The sequence below is a fragment of the Budorcas taxicolor genome, chromosome 15 (genome assembly GCF_023091745.1).
Source record: "Budorcas taxicolor isolate Tak-1 chromosome 15, Takin1.1, whole genome shotgun sequence".
NCBI classification, from domain to species: Eukaryota; Metazoa; Chordata; class Mammalia; order Artiodactyla; family Bovidae; genus Budorcas; species Budorcas taxicolor.
Genome location: NC_068924.1, coordinates 34,883,128 through 34,901,716, shown reverse-complemented (window position 1 = coordinate 34,901,716; position 18,589 = coordinate 34,883,128).

Below are 18,589 nucleotides of genomic sequence, written 5' to 3'. Positions count from 1 at the left end.
ATGGTTCTAAACTGTTAGCTGTTGCTCGTCTGTTAGACTTAGTGTGATTTTGTACACCCTTTGAGAGTGGAGTGTCTTTCCCACAGCTCTCTGGCTCTCCTGAAAGCAAGCCCTGCTGGCCTTCAGAGCCAAATGTTCCAGTGTCTTGTCTTCCCGGTGCACGACTCCCAGGTCGAGGAGCCCGATGTGGGGCTCAGGCCGCTCACTCCTTGAGGAAACCTCTGCAATTGTAGCTATCCTCCTGTTTGAGGGTCGCCCACCTGGGGGTCTTGACTTTCCTGTGACTCCACCCCTCCTAGCTATCTTGTTGTGGTTCCTTCTTCACATCTTGAGTTGTAGAAGACCATTTCTGCTAGATCTCAGGTCTTTCTCATCAACAATGCCCTGCAAATAGTTGTAATTTTGCTGTGCCCAAGAGAAGAGGTGAGCTCAGGGTCTTCAAACTCTATACCTTAGCCACTCTCCCATTTTAGCTTTCTCGTATCATGCTTTCATGTACCTATGGACCTTACTGCCTGTTAGAATTACTTGGGAACTTCAACAAAAATCCCTGTGCCCTGCCGCAAGCAATGTAATTGGTATTGGACTTCCCTGGTGGTCCAGTGACTAATTGTCCCTGTCAATGCAGGCACATGGGTTTGACCCCTGGTCTGGGAAGATTCCACATGCCATAGGGCAACTAAGTCCATATGCCTCAACTACTGAGCCCACATGCCCTAGAGCCTGTGCTCTTCAGCAAGAAAAGGCATCACAACAAGAAATCCACGTAGCATAACTAGAGTAGCCCCTGCACGCCACAACCAGAAAAAGCTGCAATAAAGACCCAGTGCAGCCAAAAATAAATAAATAAGTCATTAAATATATATATATAAATAATTGGTTTTGGTGCATTGGTATGGCCCTAAAACTCCCCAGGTGATTCTAATGTACACCCAAGATTAATAAGCACCACTACTGACTATCAAGCACCACTACCAAGCTGCTGCTGCTGCTGCTGCTAAGTCGCTTCAGTCGTGTCCGACTCTGTGCGACCCTATAGACGGCAGTCCACCAGCCTCCCCCGTCCCTGGGATTCTCCAGGCAAGAACACTAGAGTGGGTTGCCATTTCCTTCTCCAATGCATGAAAGTGAAAAGTGAAAGTGAAGTCGCTCAGTGGTGTCCGACACTTCTCCACCCCATGGACTGCAGCCTACCAGGCTCCTCCATCCATGGGATTTTCCAGGCAAGAGTACTGGAGTGGGGTGCCATTGCCTTCTCTGCACTACCAAGCCATCAGGCCCTAAAGAATTCTTTTCCAAATTTTTCATTTTATATAATTAAGAAAAGACTTTCTATAAGCTAAGAAGTAACATTTGAATTCAGTGTAAATACATGGTGCCAGTTCCATTCTGGATCAATACCTCCTGTAATTGATCAAAACAAGATGTGAACTTTTCCCAGCCTATCTCCTTAGTCATGGCAAATTTCTAAGTTTATAAAAACAAAGTAATTTTTTTTTTAAGTTACATGCTCTTTGGCTGAGTACAATTACAAATATTTGAACTGGATGGAATTTAAAACACAGCAGTCTTGTGTGCTTTCTCGCCTTTTCTGATCATAGCATCTCTAGGAAGTAGGCAGGGCAACAGTTTTTAATCCTCATTTTGAGAGGAGGATACAGAGGCCCACAGAGAGCAACTGGGTCTCCTAAGACCGTGTGGCTAGTAACATGGCCTGGCCTAGACTCCACCAGCACACCTCTCTACATCTGTCCAAGGGCCTTTACAACCTAATTATCAGGACAAATCACCACCACCCATGATAAGAGCTTTTGTCCAGAGGCTTCCCTGGTGGTTCAGACAGTAAAGAATCTGCCTTCTATGCAGGAGACCCACGTTTGATCCCTGGGTCTGGAAGATCCCCTGGAGAAGTAAATGGCAACCCACTCCAGTATTCTTGCCTTGAGAATTCCATGGACAGAGGAGCCTTCTGGGCTACCTACAATCTGTAGGACTGCAAAGAGTCAGACAAGACTGAGCAACTAACACTTTCACAGTTTCTTTCTCTTGACTGGTCCTAGGGAAGGATTATATATAAGACAGTTCTGCTGAAATAACATATCACTAAGCCATAAGCTTTTTAAAAAAAATATTTTATTTATTTGGCTGCACCGGGTTTTAGTTGCGGCATGTGAAATCTTTTAGTTGCAGCATTTGGAATCTAGTTCCCTAACCAATGATCAAACCTGGACCCCCTGTATTGGGAGCATGGAGTCTTAGCCACTGGACCACTAGGGAAGTCCCTAAAGAGCTTATTATTAGTATATGGCCCAACAAATAGAAGGTGCTCAATAAGTAAAAATTCCTTTCTGTCTTCAACTCAAACATTTACTACCATTTCCCTTTCTTCTCTTGTCCTACCCAACAGTATCTTCATCTGTGCATTTGATCAATACATATTATATTATATGCCAGGCACAGGTCTAAGGGTACTTACTACTGTAGGTGATTGCATAAAACAAACACCATCCCTCCTTGCCTGCATGGAGCGTCTAGTCCCCATCTTCACATCTGGCAATTCTGACCTGTTAATTCCTGCCTCCCTAGCTCTATACAGGCCATCCCTCCACTCAAGCCTAAAGCAGGTTTCCCACTCTATTCCTTCAGAATCTGACCTAAATTCTTCTCCATGGAGCCTCTGAACCCTCAGGGACATTCTCAGCGGAGGGACTCACTAGAGCCTCAGCCAGCTCCCTGCTGCCCTCTGGTGGGACTCCCTGGGACTCATGGTCCTACGAAATCTCTGGGAACTGGGGCTCACTTGGGCAGGCAGGTCCAAGAGATCTGTGTACTCACAACATACTGGCTTTCCCTGGACCCTGTGGCTCAAGGCTGGGATCTGTGTGGGCAGTGATACTCTGTGTGTGTGTGTGTGTGTGTGTGTGTGTGTGTGTGTGTGTGTGTGTGAGTGTGTGTGTGTGCATGCATGCGTGCGTGCGTGTGTGCATGCGTGTGTGTGTGTTCTTTTACTTTGTTATTGTTGTTTTTTAATCGTGCGTTGTGTTGTTGTACTGTTCAGTAGCTTAGTTGTGTCTGACTCTTTGCAAGCCCGTGGACTGCAGCATGCCAGGCTTCCCTGTCCTTCACTATCTCCCAGCGTTTGTTCAAACTCATGTCCATTGAGTCAGTGATGCCATCCAACCATCTCATCTTCTGTCACCCCTTTCTCCTCCTGCCTTCAATCTTTCAGCATCAGGGGCTTTTCCAGTGAGTCGGCTCTTCACATCAGGTGGCCACATCAGGAGCTTCAGCTTCAGTTCTTATAATGAATATTCAGGGATGATTTATTTTAAGATTGACTGGTTTGATGTCCTTGATGTCCAAGGGACTCTCAAGAGTCTTCTCCAACACTATAGTTCAAAAGCATCAATTATTCAGTGCTCAGCCTTCTTTATGACCCAACTCTCACATCCAGTCATGACTATTGCAAAAACCATAGCTTTGACTATACAGATCTTTGTCAGCAAAGGGATATATCTGCTTTTTAATATGCTGTCTAGGTTGTCTTTTAATTTCATGGCTACAGTCACCATCTGCAGTGATTTTTGAGCCCAAAACATTAAAGTCTATTACTGTTTCCATTTTTTCCCCATCTATTTGCCATGAAGAGATGGGCTTGGATGCCATGATCTTAGTTTTTTGAATGTTGAGCTTTAAGCCAGCTTTTTCACTCTCCTCTTTCACCTTCATCAAGAGGCTCTTTAGTTCCTTTTCACTTTCTTCCATTCAGTTCAGTTCAGTTCAGTCGCTCAGTCGTGTCCGACTCTTTGTGACCCCATGAATTGCAGCACGCCAGGCCTCCCTGTCCATCGCCAACTCCCGGAGTTCACTCAGACTCAAGTCCATTGAGTCAGTGATGCCATCCAGCCAGTGTAATCTGGATATCTTAGGTTATTGATATTTCTCTCAGTAATTGTGATTCCAGCTTGAGCTTCATCCATCCTGGCATTTCACATGATGTACTCTTCATGTAAGTTAAATAAGCAGGGTGACAATATACAGTCTGACGTTACTCCCTTCCCAATTTGGAACCAGTCCATTGTTCCATGTCTGGTTCTAACTGTTGCTTCTTGACCAACATACAGGTTTCTCAGGAGACAGGTAAGGTGGTTTGGTATTGCCATCTCTTTAAGAATTTTCCACAGTTTATTGTGTTACACACTATCAAAGGCTTTACTTAGTCAATGAAGCAGATGTTTTTCTGGAATTTCCTTGGTTCTTCTATGATCCAACAGATGTTGGCAACTTGATCTCTGGTTCTGCCTTTTCTAAATCCAGCTTGTACATTTGGACGTTCTCGGTTCACATACTGTTGAAGCCTAGCTTAAAGGATTTTGAGCATTACCTTGCTAGCATGTAAAATGAGCGCAAATTTGGAAAACTCAGTACTGGCCACAGGACTGGAAAAGATCAGTTTTCATTCCAATCCCAATGAAAGGCAATGCCAAAGAATGTTCAAACTACTGTACAATTGCACTCATTTCATTTTTATCTTGCACCCAAAGCAATTCATGCTCTTATATAAACATCAGAAAATTTAAAACATGCAAAAGAAAGATTTAAACAACTCACATAATCCCACCTAGAGACCATTTCTGCTCACACATGGAATAGGAACACAGGGGAAAGGGGCACTAGGCCAGCAGCTGTGTGACCCTGAACAACCCCTTTCTCAGAGCTTCATCCATACACAAAGCAGTGACTCAGACAGTAAAGAATCCACAAACCAAGCACCCCAGTAAAGGGCCTCCTCTGGCTTTCTTCCTCTGTGATTCTGAGTCCATAGGCCCAAGCAGTCCCCTCATCAGTGATACCTTTAGACAGTTACAACTTCCAACTATTTTAAATATTGAAAAGCAGTAAGGTAGGCTAAAGCAAATTACAATTAGGTTAAAAAAAATCCTGAAAAAGTTCTGAAAATGGACAAAAATGCTTAAAAATTATCACACAGTTGAAAATTGCCTTAGGAAGCAAAAAAATCACCAACACTATAGGAAAAGAAAAAAAAAACAGCAACTGTGGAATACTCATTTTTGATCAGGTCATTGTTTCAAACAAAATGTTGTGTCCACAAAAATGCTTTTAGAAAAACTGCCTTCAGCACAATGCCACGTCTCTGTGTGAGGTGGCCAGGAAGAGCTTCCATCTAGCATCCCATGTCCTTGGAAGAATTTTGAGATCCCTGCTCCTGGTGAACAAGGACAAAGTTCGAGATCCCCGCTCCTGGTGAAATAAACGTCAGACCAACTGTGGGCTGCAGGTACCAGGCAAGCACTTACTGATTCCCTCATGTCAGGTTCTGTGCTGGACACTGAAAACTCAAGGCAACTGGAAGGTCCTGCCGTCTTCCCTGGGCAGGGCCACAGCCAGTCATATAAGACAGACAGACAGACCCATCCGCACGTGACTCCAGTTCAGGGTGAGATGGAGTACTGGGAGTCGTGGTAAGTGTAGAATGGCTGGGAACCTGCTGTCCTGTCCCTCTACCAGCCAGGAAGCTATAGAAACTTGGCCTCCCCATTCTCAGTAAAATGTTCCCACCTGTTATTTTTGCCGCGAAACACATTATCCCAATACTTAGTACCTTAAAACAATCACTGAATTATTCTAAGGATTCTGCAGCCAAGAATTCAGATAGGGGACTCCCCTGGTGGTCCAGTGGTTAAGAATCTGCCTTCCAATGCAGGGAACACGGGTTCTATCCCTGGTCAGGGATCTAAGATCCCACCTGCCAAGAGGCAACTAAAACTGAGCATCACAACTACTGAGCCTGGGCGCCTTGACAGAGAATCCTGCGCCACAGTGAAGATCCTGCCTGCCGCAACTAAGACCCAGTGCAGCCAACCAGTTCAGCTCAGTCGCTGAGTCGTGTCCAACTCTTTGCGACCCCAGGGACTGCAGCACACCAGGCCTCCCTGTCCATCACCAACTCCTGTAGTTTACTCAAACTCATGTCCATTGAGTTGGAGATGCCATCCTATCATCTCATCCTCTGTCGTCCCCTTCTCCTCCCACCCTCAATCTTTCCCAGCATCAGGATCTTTTCAAATGAGTCAGCTCTTTGCATCAGGTGGCCAAAGTATTGGAGTTTCAGCTTCAACATCAGTCCTTCCAATGAATATTCAGGACTGATTATCTTTAGGATGGACTGGTTGGATCTCCTTGCAGTCCAAGGGATTCTCAAGAGTCTTCTCCAACACCATAGTTCAAAAGCATCAATTCTTCGGCGCTCAGCTTTCGTCACAGTCCAACTCTCACATCCATACATGACTACTGGAAAAACCATAGCTTTGACTAGATGGACCTTTGTTGGCAAAGTAATGTCTCTGCTTTTTAACATGCTGTCTAGGTTGGTCATAGCTTTTCTTCCAAGGAGCAAGTGTCTTTTAATTTCATGGCTGCAGTCACCATCTGCAGTGATTTTGGAACCCAAGAAAATAATTGTTTCTCTCACTGTTTCCATTGTTTCTCCATCTATTTGCCATGAAGTGATAGGACCGGATGCCATGATCTTAGTATTTTGAATGTTGAGCTTTAAGCCAACTTTTTCACTGTCCTCTTTTCACTTTCACCAAGAGGTTCTTTAGTTCTTCGCTTTCTGCCATAAGGGTGGTGTCATCTGCATATCTGAGGTTATTGATATTTCTCCCAGCAATCTTGATTACAGTTTGTTCTTCATCCAACCCAGCATTTTTCATGATGTACTCTGCATATAAGTTAAATAAACAGAGTGACAAATACAGCCCTGATGTACTCCTTTCCCTATGTGGAACCAGTCTGTTGTTCCATGTCCAGTTCTAACTGTTGCTTCCTGACCTGCATACAGATTTCTCAAGAGGCAAGTCAGGGGTCTGGTATTCCCGTCTCTTTAAGAATTTTCAGTTTGTTGTGATCCACACAGTCAAAGGCTTCGGCATAGTCAATAAAGCAGAAATAGATGTTTTTCTGGAACTCTCTTGCTTTTTCTATGATCCAACGGATGTTGGCAATTTGATCTCTGGTTTCTCTGCCTTTTCTAAATCCAGCTTGAACATATGGAAATTCACAGTTCATGTACTGTTGAAATGCAGCCAATAATAAATATTTAAAAAGGCCTTCAGATAGGCTATGGCAGGACTGGCTCAGGCTGAGAAGGCTGGGTGGCTACAGGAGACTTCAGGGCTGGGCCAGGAGTCACGTGGAGACACCCTCACCCAGGTGCCCAGGTAGTGCTGGCTGGTGTCCAGGCCTTCAGTGTGGCTGGATTCCAGGGCACCTGCATGTGGCCTCGTCTCTCTCCGCTTGGAGGTCTCAGGGTCAACCATCTTACCCCGAACCTGAGTGTCCCAGGTAACAAGACCTTTTCTGCCCTAGCTTCAGAAGTTCTGAACTGTCGCTCCTTTTGGATTCTATTATTTAGAAGCAAATCACAGTCCTGGCAGATTGATGGGAGGACGACTAGACCCCAGCTCTGGAGCGGAGAATGAAGAGTGTGGGTCTCCCCTACCCAGCACGGTGCCGTGGACCTGAGCAGAGAGCAGCTAGACGTGGCTGGAGGTAAGATGAGAGAGAAGCTGAACTTGTCATTCCTTGGGCAGTTTCACTTGACTGTGGCTTCAGTTTCCCTGAAGACTACGTCTCTAGTCCAGAGCTTTCTTCTGAGCTTCAGACCTGTATGTCCAACTGCCTGCCTGCTTTCTCTTTCTGTGCCCTGGTGTCCTTTGGAAAATTGAGATGCTGATACTCTCTGTTAATAGAGTGACCGCCAGAATTAAATGAGACAGGACTTCTCTGGTGGTCCAGTGGATAAGAATCAGCCTTCCAATGTGGGGGACACAGGTTCCACCCCTGGTCCAGGAAGATCCCACATGCTGCAGGGCAACTAAGTCCATGCACCACAAGTACTGAGCCTGCGCTCCGCAACGAGAGAGGCCGCCGTAGTGAGCAGCCTGTGCATGGCAACTAGAGAGAGCCCATGCAGTTAAGAAGAGCTAGCACAGCCAAGAAATACATTACATATTTTTAAAAAAAAGAATTAAATGAGATAATGTCTTTCATGAAATGCCTCACACATGTAAGTGCTCAGTGTTACTATTATTTGACCTAGTTGGAGATCTTATAGACAGTTCAAACTCAGCCTCTCCAAAACTGAACTCATAGTGTGCTGTTCACACCTGTGCCCACCCAGAGTTCCCTGTCTTCTTGAATAGACCTCCACCGCTCCTCCTGCCCATGCCAGAGACGGGCAGTCATCTTTCACACCTCTGTCTCTTTCACTCCCAACATCCAACCCAACCCCAAGTCTTGACAGGTTTGCTGTCTAGATATTTCTGCAACTTCTCTACTCTTCTCCCTCTTTACACTGACACCTGAGTCCAAGCCACAGTCATCTCTGCTTCAGACTCTGGCCTCCTCTCTGGTCTCTCAAATTCACTAGGTCCACTTCCCCTTCCATTCCCCTTCATCCATTCTTTACCCAGTGGGCAGCCAGAATACCTTAAAAATGTAAAGTTGATGACAGTACTTACCCTGATTAAAACCCTTTATCCTTGCTGCTCTAAAGAAAAGGTGTGCGTGACTCTTTGCGGCCCCATGGACTGTAGCCACCCTCCCCCTCGCCCCCGCCACCTCCCAGCTCCTCTGTCCATGGAAATTTCCAGGCAAGAATTCTGGAGCAAGTTGCTGTTTCCTACTGCAGGGGATCTTCCTAATCCAGGGGTTGAAGCCACATCTCTGGCGTCTCCTGCGTTGGCAGGCAGATTCTTTACCACTGCACCACCTGGAGGCCTATCTGTCTATTCATCACGTGTTTACTTCCGTGTCTATGCTGCATTTTACAGTCTTGCATATGAGCATGATGCTACTTTTCTGGTCAGATAAGCGGCATGTGTTTGTGCTAAGACATGTTTGACTTTTTGTGACCCATGGACAGTAGCCTGCCAGGCTCCTCTGTCCTTGGGACTCTCCAGGCGAGAATACTGGAGTGGGTTGCATGCCCTCCTCCAGGGGATCGTCTCAACCCAGGGATCCAACCCATGTCTCCTGTGTCTTCTGCATTTACCACTGAGTCACCTGGGAAGCCCAGACAATTCTTTTCAAAGGCCTATGAAGTCCTGTGAATATGGCCCCTGCCTCCGTCCTTCCCTCCCCGACTCACTTGGGCTCTCTCTGCCAAAAGGCCTTTATAAAGGCTATTTCCTGTGCCTAGAATGCCCACTACAATCCCCCCTCTTCAGTCCCCCTTACGTCAAATAACGGCTCAAGAGCCACTTCCTCAGGGAAACCTTCTCTGCCCTCTTCGGTGAAATTCCCCCATCCCACCACCATCCTCGGGCTTCCCTTGTGGCTTCACTGGTAAAGAATCCACTTGAAATGGGGGAGATCTGGGTTTGACCCCTGGGTTGGGAAGATCCCCTGGAGAAGGGAAAGACTATGCAGTCCCATATTCTGGCCTGGAGAATTCCATGGACTGTACAGTCCATGGGGTTGCAAAGAGTCGGACACGACTGAGCGACTTTCACTTTCACCACCACCCTCAGTTCTTACAGCACCGGGCCCAGCTCCTCTGTAGCGCTTGTTACCTCCTCTAGCGCTTGTTACCATTGGCACCTGCACTTGTATGGTGATTCTTTAATCTCTCTCCCCTCCAAAACCCTGTAGGCTCCATGAGAGCAGGAACCATATTGGTTATGCTCACTGTTACATCTCAAAGCTTAACATAGCAGTTGACACACGGTTCAGTAAATATTTGTTGACTGGAATGATGGACGGATGGATGAGAGAGGAGACATGCCAGGGCCATTGTTAGCATCTCGAAGATGCTGCTGAATGAAGAAATAAAAGGGCATGTTGGGCAGAGCCCAGGAGATGACTCACAGATACAGCTGATTTTCCAACCTTCAGGCAGGTGCAGGACCAGAAAGGAATCTGTTATGATGTAAGAAAAAGCAATTCAGTCAGGACTGGAAACACAACCTCCCTGCCCCAGGGCCTCTCTTCGAAGGTGCTGGAGACTTGAAGAGTTTCCCCTGCTTTAGTTTCAACTCTTCCTGCTTGAAGAGTTTCACCTGCGTTAGCATGGCACTGCCAGGGACAGGGCTTGGAACCCAGCTGGTCCAACCTCCTTCTTTTCTCTAAGGATCAGCCAGGCAGTGAGACTTGCCAGAGTTCACACAGCAGTGTGGGGGACAGTGCAGAGATGGAGAAGGCCGGGCTCAGGCACCAGCAGCCTGGGTTCCGTCCCGGCTCTGCTGTGTGAAGACTCCCCGTCCCTCGCTCATCCCCCTGCAGTGCAGGGGACCCGAGTCTCATCACCTAAAGGGCTAACTGACCAGAGCCCCAGGTCCCGGTGCCGCTTCCTCAGGGACGCTCCTGCCATACACATTAGGTGACCCCGACTTCCGTTCCCAGTCCCAACCACTCCTTATCTTGTTTTCAAAGGTCAGAGACCTGTCCTGCTCAGACAGTAATCCTTCTGCAATGCTGAGTGTGTCACGCCTCAAGCTGCTTAGAAAAAACAGGAAGAAATGAGACTTTCTTTCTAAAATCTAGTGTCCAGTCTGGGTGGGTGGCCTCATGTTGGCCATGTGACCTTGAGCATGGGACTGTGCCTCCATTTTACAGGAAGAAACCGAGGCAAAGAGAAGTTTAATAATTTGTGAGGTACAGGGTTCCTGTAAGGATCCAGTGAGACTATGGAGGCAAAAGTGTGATCAAAAGGCTCAATCCTAAGTTAAGAGGTGGTTAGCACTTGGGGTAATTTGCATAAATAATAGCACTTTAGTTTGTTTTCTTTGTTTTAGTGTAGGGCTTTACAGTTACGGAAGCAGTTGGGCTCTTTGACTCTTTGTGAATTTGCTAATAAATAACTATTCGTGTTGACTCTCAAATAACGCATTAGACCCTCTAGGAGATGTGTGTGCCTGCGTGCTCAGTCATGTCAGGCTCTTTGTCCCCACAGACTGTAGTCCACCAGGCTCTTCTGTCGATGGAATCTTCCAGGCAAGATTACTGGAGTGGGTTGCCATTTCCTTCTCTAGGGGATCTTTCTGACCCAGGGATCGAACCCATGTCTCTGGCATCTCCTATGTTGGCAGGGGGATTCATTAGAGACACCTGGAGATGCATATGCTACTCCAGTTATGGGATTTCAGAGACTGCAACAGGTGAGCTAGAGAGATTTGGGGCAATTGGGAACACGCAGGAGTGGGGGATGGGGTGGGTTTCTATCTGAGAGAGCGTAGGGTACTCAATCAGTCTTCCATGAGGACCACTCTCGTCCCAGTCTTTGAGCCAAAAGCCGTGCTGGCAGGGTGTGAGGGCCGGCGCTGATGGCCCCGGCTGAAAGGATCCCAATCCGTCCAAAGTGCCTTCCCTGGACTGGAAGAGTGGAGGCTGGCTGTCACCCCAGGTGACACAGGAGCACCCCACACATCCAGCACTAGAGGGTCTCTCTGTCCTCCCTGAATTCCAGGCCCAACATCGTGGCATCCCACTGGGACACCACAAAGGCAACCCAGAGGTGCCAACCTCCAGCCCGCTGGCCAGGCCTGAGTGAGAAGAGCAGAGCCCCGAGGCAGCCTCTCCCTGCTCAGCCCCCCCAGCCCAGCACCCACCTCAGGCATGCTGACTGCCAGCAGCAGCAGGACAGTCACCTTGGAGTGCCAGCATGCTTTGTGCTTTCCAGCTTCTCTCCTTCCCCTGCACCATGGCCTGTGAAGTGGAGCTCCCTGTGAGGCCCAGTAGACCCGTGGGGAACTGCTACCCAGCGGTAACATCTGAACTTCTTTTGAGTGGTGAGCTTCCCGTCCTTGGAAGAGTTCAAGCAGAAACTGAAGGAGATCCCAGCCCAAATGAAACAGGAGGTCGTGTGGACCCCAGTCCTCTGATCTCCCACCTGCTGCTGTTTCTCCAAGTCCTGCTTGCACCCACCCAGGCTGTATGAGCATCCCACCACTCCCCTGCCTTCCTGGCCTCACCAACAGCAAATACCTCCATGTCTCCCACAGAATAGTCCAGCAGCATGGCCAGCTCTTTTCCCAGCCTTTTTTCTCCCTACCACTGAGTTCATCAGCCAAACCAGAATACTCACTGGACCCTCACAGTGCACACATTCCCACCTCCATGCTTTGCGCAGCTGTTCCCTCTGCTGAGGAGGCTCTTTGCCTCAAGGGCACTCCTCTCCACTTTCTCAGCGGCTCCTTCGAGATCCAGTTCACTTGCCGTCTTCGCTGGGGAGCCCTCCCAAATTCTCTGATTTTTCTTTACCACTGCACCTCTGTTCTGAAACTAACTTCAACCTTGCGAGGTTTGCTCGCATAGTAACTAATGTGCCCTACCTCACGCTAGTCTAAAAGTCTTTGAAGGTGCAGGATCAGGTGTGAATCCTCTTACTAATATTTGGCATAGCACATGTGTGTTGAATGAATTAGTGAATTGAGACCCTAAATTGCTGTTCACCACTACCTAGGAGAAGGCTTGTCACAAAAATGCTCAATAAATATTTGTGGAGTGAATGAACTGTGTTTGTTACTTTAGACCTCATAAACTTTTAAAATGAATTATGTTGGACATACGAAACATAGACTATAACAAAACCCTTTGTACCTATCACCCAGTTTATGAAATAAATATGACAGACACAGTTGAAACACTGTGCAGCCCTGCCCAATCTTGTCCACCTCCTTCCCCCTGGAGGAATCACTATCTTGATTTGGGGTTTATCATTCTGAATCTTGTTACACACGTCACGGCAACAGGTAGTAGTGCACGAAGGAGTGTGAGTGCAGGTGAGGCTGGGAACTGGGACCAGCACCAGTTTAGAGCTGAAAGGCCACGCTTATCCTTAGTTTAAGAGAACACTAATTTTTACTCACAGGTGAGAAAATGAGAGGGAGGGAATTCCCTGTGGTCCAGTGGGGTTAGGAATCTGTACTTTCACTGCTGAGGGCACAGATTCAATCCCTGGTTGGGAAACAAGATCCTGCAAACCACACAGTGTGGCAAAAATAATAATAATAAAGACGGAAACAATATTAAAAAGTACTTAAATTCACAGACTTATAGAGATTTAAAATTTTGATTTCTCTAATGGATATATTGTCATATATTAGGAATTAGCAAAAATGTTACTGTTAAAAATTTTCAAATATAGAACACAGGCCTTTATTATTTGCACTTCTCTTTTTTAAAAAAATGAGAAAATGGATAAGAGGCATGGAGGTGTAGTGATAAGGACCAAACATCCAAAGGGCCTTAGCTTGAGTTACCTTTTTTGAGCCCCAACTTCCTCATCTTTAAAATGGGGATAATTTTCTTAACTAAATGAATTTATGCCAAACATTCTTCCAAAGAAGTCTAGAATAAACTTTTTGGGAAGTTGTGAAAATCAAACAACAAATGTGAGAATGCTTTTAAATTATGAGTAGCTGCAGGTATAGGTAGGTAGTTTCGCCAGCACACACGCCCCTTGTGGTCAAAAGAGTAACTGCATTTGGATACAACTCATTGGGAAAGACCCTGATGCTGGGGCAGACTGAGGGCAGAAGGAGGTGACAGAGGATGGGATGGTTGGATAGCCTGACCGACTCAATGCACGGGTGTCTGAGCAAACTCCAGGAGATAGTGAAGGACAGGGAAGCCTGGCATGCTGCAGTCCATGGGGTCGCAAGAGAGTCAGACACAGCTTAGTGACTGAAGAACAGTATACGGTACTGCATAGTGGGCATCAACAATTCAGATCCTTACAAGGGTTACTAAACATTTGAATAAAACTTCTAATATAAAAGATAAGCAAACAAAAAATGAGCTCAGAGAAAGCAGACAATATAGAGGGACAAAAGGTTAAGATTATCGTTAGTGTATTCAGAGATAAGAAGATGTATCTCTGAAACTTCTATAAAAAGAAAGTTCAGGGAACAAAGATGAGCTCTGAGCAGTGGTGAGCTGGATCTGGCTCAAAAGAGCTCTCAAAAACCAACTGTTACTTTTTGAGAAATTTTGCAAAACAGGCGCAGGGCATTATCAAAAATTAAATTATATAAACTGAAAGATAAATTATATTCAAACAAACGTAAGAAATACTCAGAGCTCATCACTTCCCAGTTAGTTTACATCAATTAGTTTATATTGTTTTATTATCATCTACGGCAAAGTCATTTATGTTTATTGTTTTTATATAGGCAAAATATATATAGTTGGTATACTACTAAGCAACGTTTCCCAGCTCCACACTGACATCCCACTGGTAGCCTGGAGTCAGCCATAGTGGGAGATTCTACATCCCAGAGTTGGTTAACGCTATAGATCAGGTTTTCCCCTCCACATCACCCTGAGAGTTAAACATTTACCAACATACATAAATGTAATATTTTATATATATATATATACACACACACACAGCCCAACATACATGTAACAGTATTTACCAATGTACCACTGGCTCTGGGAAATTAAAAGTATAAAGGTAGAAAAGGAAAAACTTAGTAAGATTGAAAGATAAAGCTGAAACCTCTCAGAAAAGTAGGAAAAGCAATGGACAACAGTTAGTAAGAGATAAAAAATTTAGAGGACCAGTCCAGAAATCTAATGTGCAAATAATGAGTTCTAGAAACAGAACATAGAAAACAGTGTGGAAGAAATATTAAAGGAATTCAAGAATATTTCCCAGAACTGCAAGAAAATTTTGAAACAAATAGCTCACTGAGTACTGTGCAGAACAAGTAAAAAAAGATTAAACCAAGGCATTATTGCAAATCTCAGAACACTAAGCAATAAAGAGATGATCCTAAAAAAAAATCAGGTCAAGAAAAGAAAGTGGTGTTGGCTACTTTCCTTCTGTCCTCCCATACCCCCTCCACTCTGCTCTGCTGCCTAGGAAGCTGTTTCTGGCCTCTATCAACAAGGGTTATAACAAAAGCATGGGGAAAATAATGACATCTGACTTAAAAACAGTTTTTGTTTTTAGCTAAAAACAATAAGCCGTGCTAAAGCTTATTTCCAGTTAAGAGTCTATTCCCAAATACCATCATTCAACAATGAGAGTTGAAAAACTTTTTCGAAGATCTCAAAAGTTTTTTTCATCCCTTGCATACACTCATTTAACCAATGTTTGAGAACCTACTATGTGCCAGACATTATTCTCAATTCTAGGGATACAGCAGTGAACAAACAAGGTCCTTGCTCTATTGGGGCTTTCTCATAATCTGAAAATATCACACAGCACGTCAGGTAGTAATCAGTACTCTGGGGAACAGGGACTCGGGGGTGCACTGCTGGGGTGGCAGGGAGCTCTGTTAGACAGGGCCTCTGGCTGAGGTTACAATTAAACAGAGACCTCAACAAAGAAGCAAGCCATGCTGATGTCTGGGGGAAGAGCCTTCCAGGCAGATGAACAAGGGCAACGGCCTGGGCAAGTGTGGAAGGAGGCCTGTGTGACTGGGAGGAGTGGCAGGAGACGAGTAGAGGCCAGATCACAGCGCCCCTTGCGTTGGCTGCTTTCCTTTTGTCCCCCCCTACCCACTCTCCACTCTTCTCTGCTCCCTGGGAAGCTGTTTATGGCCCAATCAACAAGCTCCCTTGACCTCTGGCTTCCTGTGAGATTTGGCCAATGGGAGGCACCTGCAAGAACTCAGAGGGCGGCCGTCTTTTACTGAGAATCCCACTTCTGTCAGATGACCTTCAGCAGCTTGGAGTTGCCCTGTGCACTTCAGGCTGGAAGTGGGGGGTGGCGGGGGCGACTGCCCAATAGCTCTCCAGGGCTGCCAGCTCCAAGGAATGGCATGCAGTGAGCCTGGTGGCTTCCCTAAACCCCTCACACCTCTGGGAAGAGTTCCTTTAATACACACTCTCCAAATCCCGCAATTTGAGTGTGATATCCACCTGTTTTCCTGCCAGGATCCTAACACTCCCTTGTAGAGCAAGATAAGTGAAAGTGAAGTTGCTCAGTCGTGTCCAACTCTTTGCGGCCCTGTGGACTGTAGCCCACCACGATCCTCCGTCCATGGGATTCTCAAGGCAAGAATACTGGAGTGGGTTGCCATTTCCTTCTCCAGGGGATCTTCCCAACCCAGGGATCAAACCCAGGTCTCCCGCATTGCAGGCAGATGCTTTAACCTTTGAGCCACCAGGGAAGCCTTGTAGAGCAAGATAAGGAAACTTTAAATTTTATTCTGAAGATGGGAAACCAGTGGAGACTTTTGAGTATGTGGGACAAAGACCACTCTACATGCTGGGTGTATCAATGGTAAAGACTTTGGTGGGGGTCACAAGTGGTAAAGAGAACAGTTAGGAAAGGGCTTTCACAATAGTAAGGGTTAGAGAAGGTAACTCGGATTGTGGTGTTTGTAGTAGAGGTTATAAGTGATCAAACTGGGGGATATATTATTAAGATCAAGCCAAGAGGATCTGGTGACCAAGTGGGTATGTGGTATAAGAGAAAAAAAGGCAAGGATGATTTAGGATTTGGGTCTGAGGATGAATCAAGCTGCTATTTGTAAAGACAGATATGTCTTGGAAGAGAGCAGGTTTGAGCTGCAAAAATCGAGTTCAGTTTGGGATAAAGGCCAGTGTGTATTAGAGATCTGACGAGGTATGCTGAATTGGTGGTTGTATATCTAAGACTGGCTTTCAGAGAAGGTCTGTGCTGGAAGTAGGAATTTTAGTGTAGGAACAGCAAAGATGGGCTCCCTTCGTGGCTTACCCACCTGCAACGGGCTGCTGTCCACGTGGTCACTAAGCATCGAACACAATTGGGCACGGCTCGGCACTGCAATGCAGAAGACACAGGTTTGATCCCTGGGTCAGGAAGATCTCCTGGAGAAAAAACTGACAACCCACTCCAGTATTCTTGCCTGGGAAATCCCATGGATTCCCATGGCAGGCTACAGTCCATGGGGGTCACAAGAGCTGGACAAAACTCAGTGGCTAAACATCAATGAAAGCTTTTAAAGCCACAGACTAGATGGAATTTCCTTGGAGCTGGCATAAACAAAGAAATGAGGTCCAAGGATTGAGGCTTCTTCAAGAGCTACCAGACGATGTTTCACCAAAAAGGAATAAACCGAGAAAAGAGGAAGATACCTGATACGAAACTGGGGACCCTTGACACGGGAGGCAGAAACAATCTCCTACTGACAGCAAAGGAGACTCCAGAACTACAGGTCTCAAGAGTAATCTAGCTGGAGCTAGAGGATGAGTGTCCTGGAAAGGATATCATCAAAACACAAAAACAAATCTGATTGAACATACTGAAATTTAAACTATGGTTCAACATCTGGGGATGAATTAAGAGACAGGAGCACAGAATGCTAAGCAGATGGAAGAACAAGGTAATTACTAACATTTTAAGTATAAATTATACATATTATATAAAACATTATCTAATTATGAGAATTCCAGATGAAAAGGTATAAACTAAAAATCAAGAAATCATAATGGAGTTCCCTGGTGGCCTAGTGATAAGGATTCTGGGCTTTTGCTATTGAGGTCTAGGTTCAGTCCTTTGTCAGGGAACTGAGATCCTACAAGCAATGTGGCATGGCCAAGAAAAAAGAAAAAGAAAGGAAAAGAAATAGTGTAAGAATGTGACTGGGACTTCCCTAGTGGTCCACTGGCTAAGCCTCTGCACTTCCAGTGCGGCAAGGGAGGGTCAACCCCTCGCCAGGAACTAGATCCCACATGCCGCAACACCAAAAAAAAAGAAAAATGTTACAGCAATTCCATGTATATCCAAAAGAATTGAAAACAAGTACATGTACATGAATGTTCATAACAGCTCTACTTGAAATAGCCAAAAGGTGGAAGCAATCCAAATATCCATCATCTGATGAACACATAAACAAATTATGGTATATACATACCTTATTATTCAGTGGGATATTATTCAGCCATAAAATTAACAACCTAGATAACATGCTGCAATGTGAATGAGCTCCAAAAATACCATACTAAGTGAAAATTAGACATTACAGGTCATACATTGTATGATTCCATTTATAGGAAATATCCAGAATCGGTAAACCCTTATGAACAGAGAGCAGACTGGTGGTTGCCAGGAGCTGCAGGGAGAGAATAAAGAGTGCTTTTGGAGTATAGTGATTTTGGGATGATGAAAATGTTTCGGAACTAGGTAAGGGTGATGGTTGCAGAATGTACTAGGTGCCGCAGAATGTACTAGGTGCCACACAACTGTTCACTTTTAAATGATGTATTTTATGATGTCAATTTCATCTCAATTTTTAAAAACAATGTTTAGAAATCAGACAGCACATTACATGTCAGGAAAACTGAAAGGGGTTGTCCTAGGCATTATACTGCAAAGTGGAAGGGGCTGTTTATAGTGAAGTCCAATAAAATGGTATATGACTTTTAAAACCAGATATATGGATAACTTCAGCTAAAAAATAAGATCAACATCTATCACTTGAAAAAAGATGATTTTTAAATGAAGAGAACAGTTGTTGAAGGAAACCTTAAAATCCTAGGAGCTCATGTATGGGTAGATCTGGAGTTATATCCATATGCTGATTCCAACTCTGTCAAAATAGATACTACAAAGGAAAAGCATATGGGA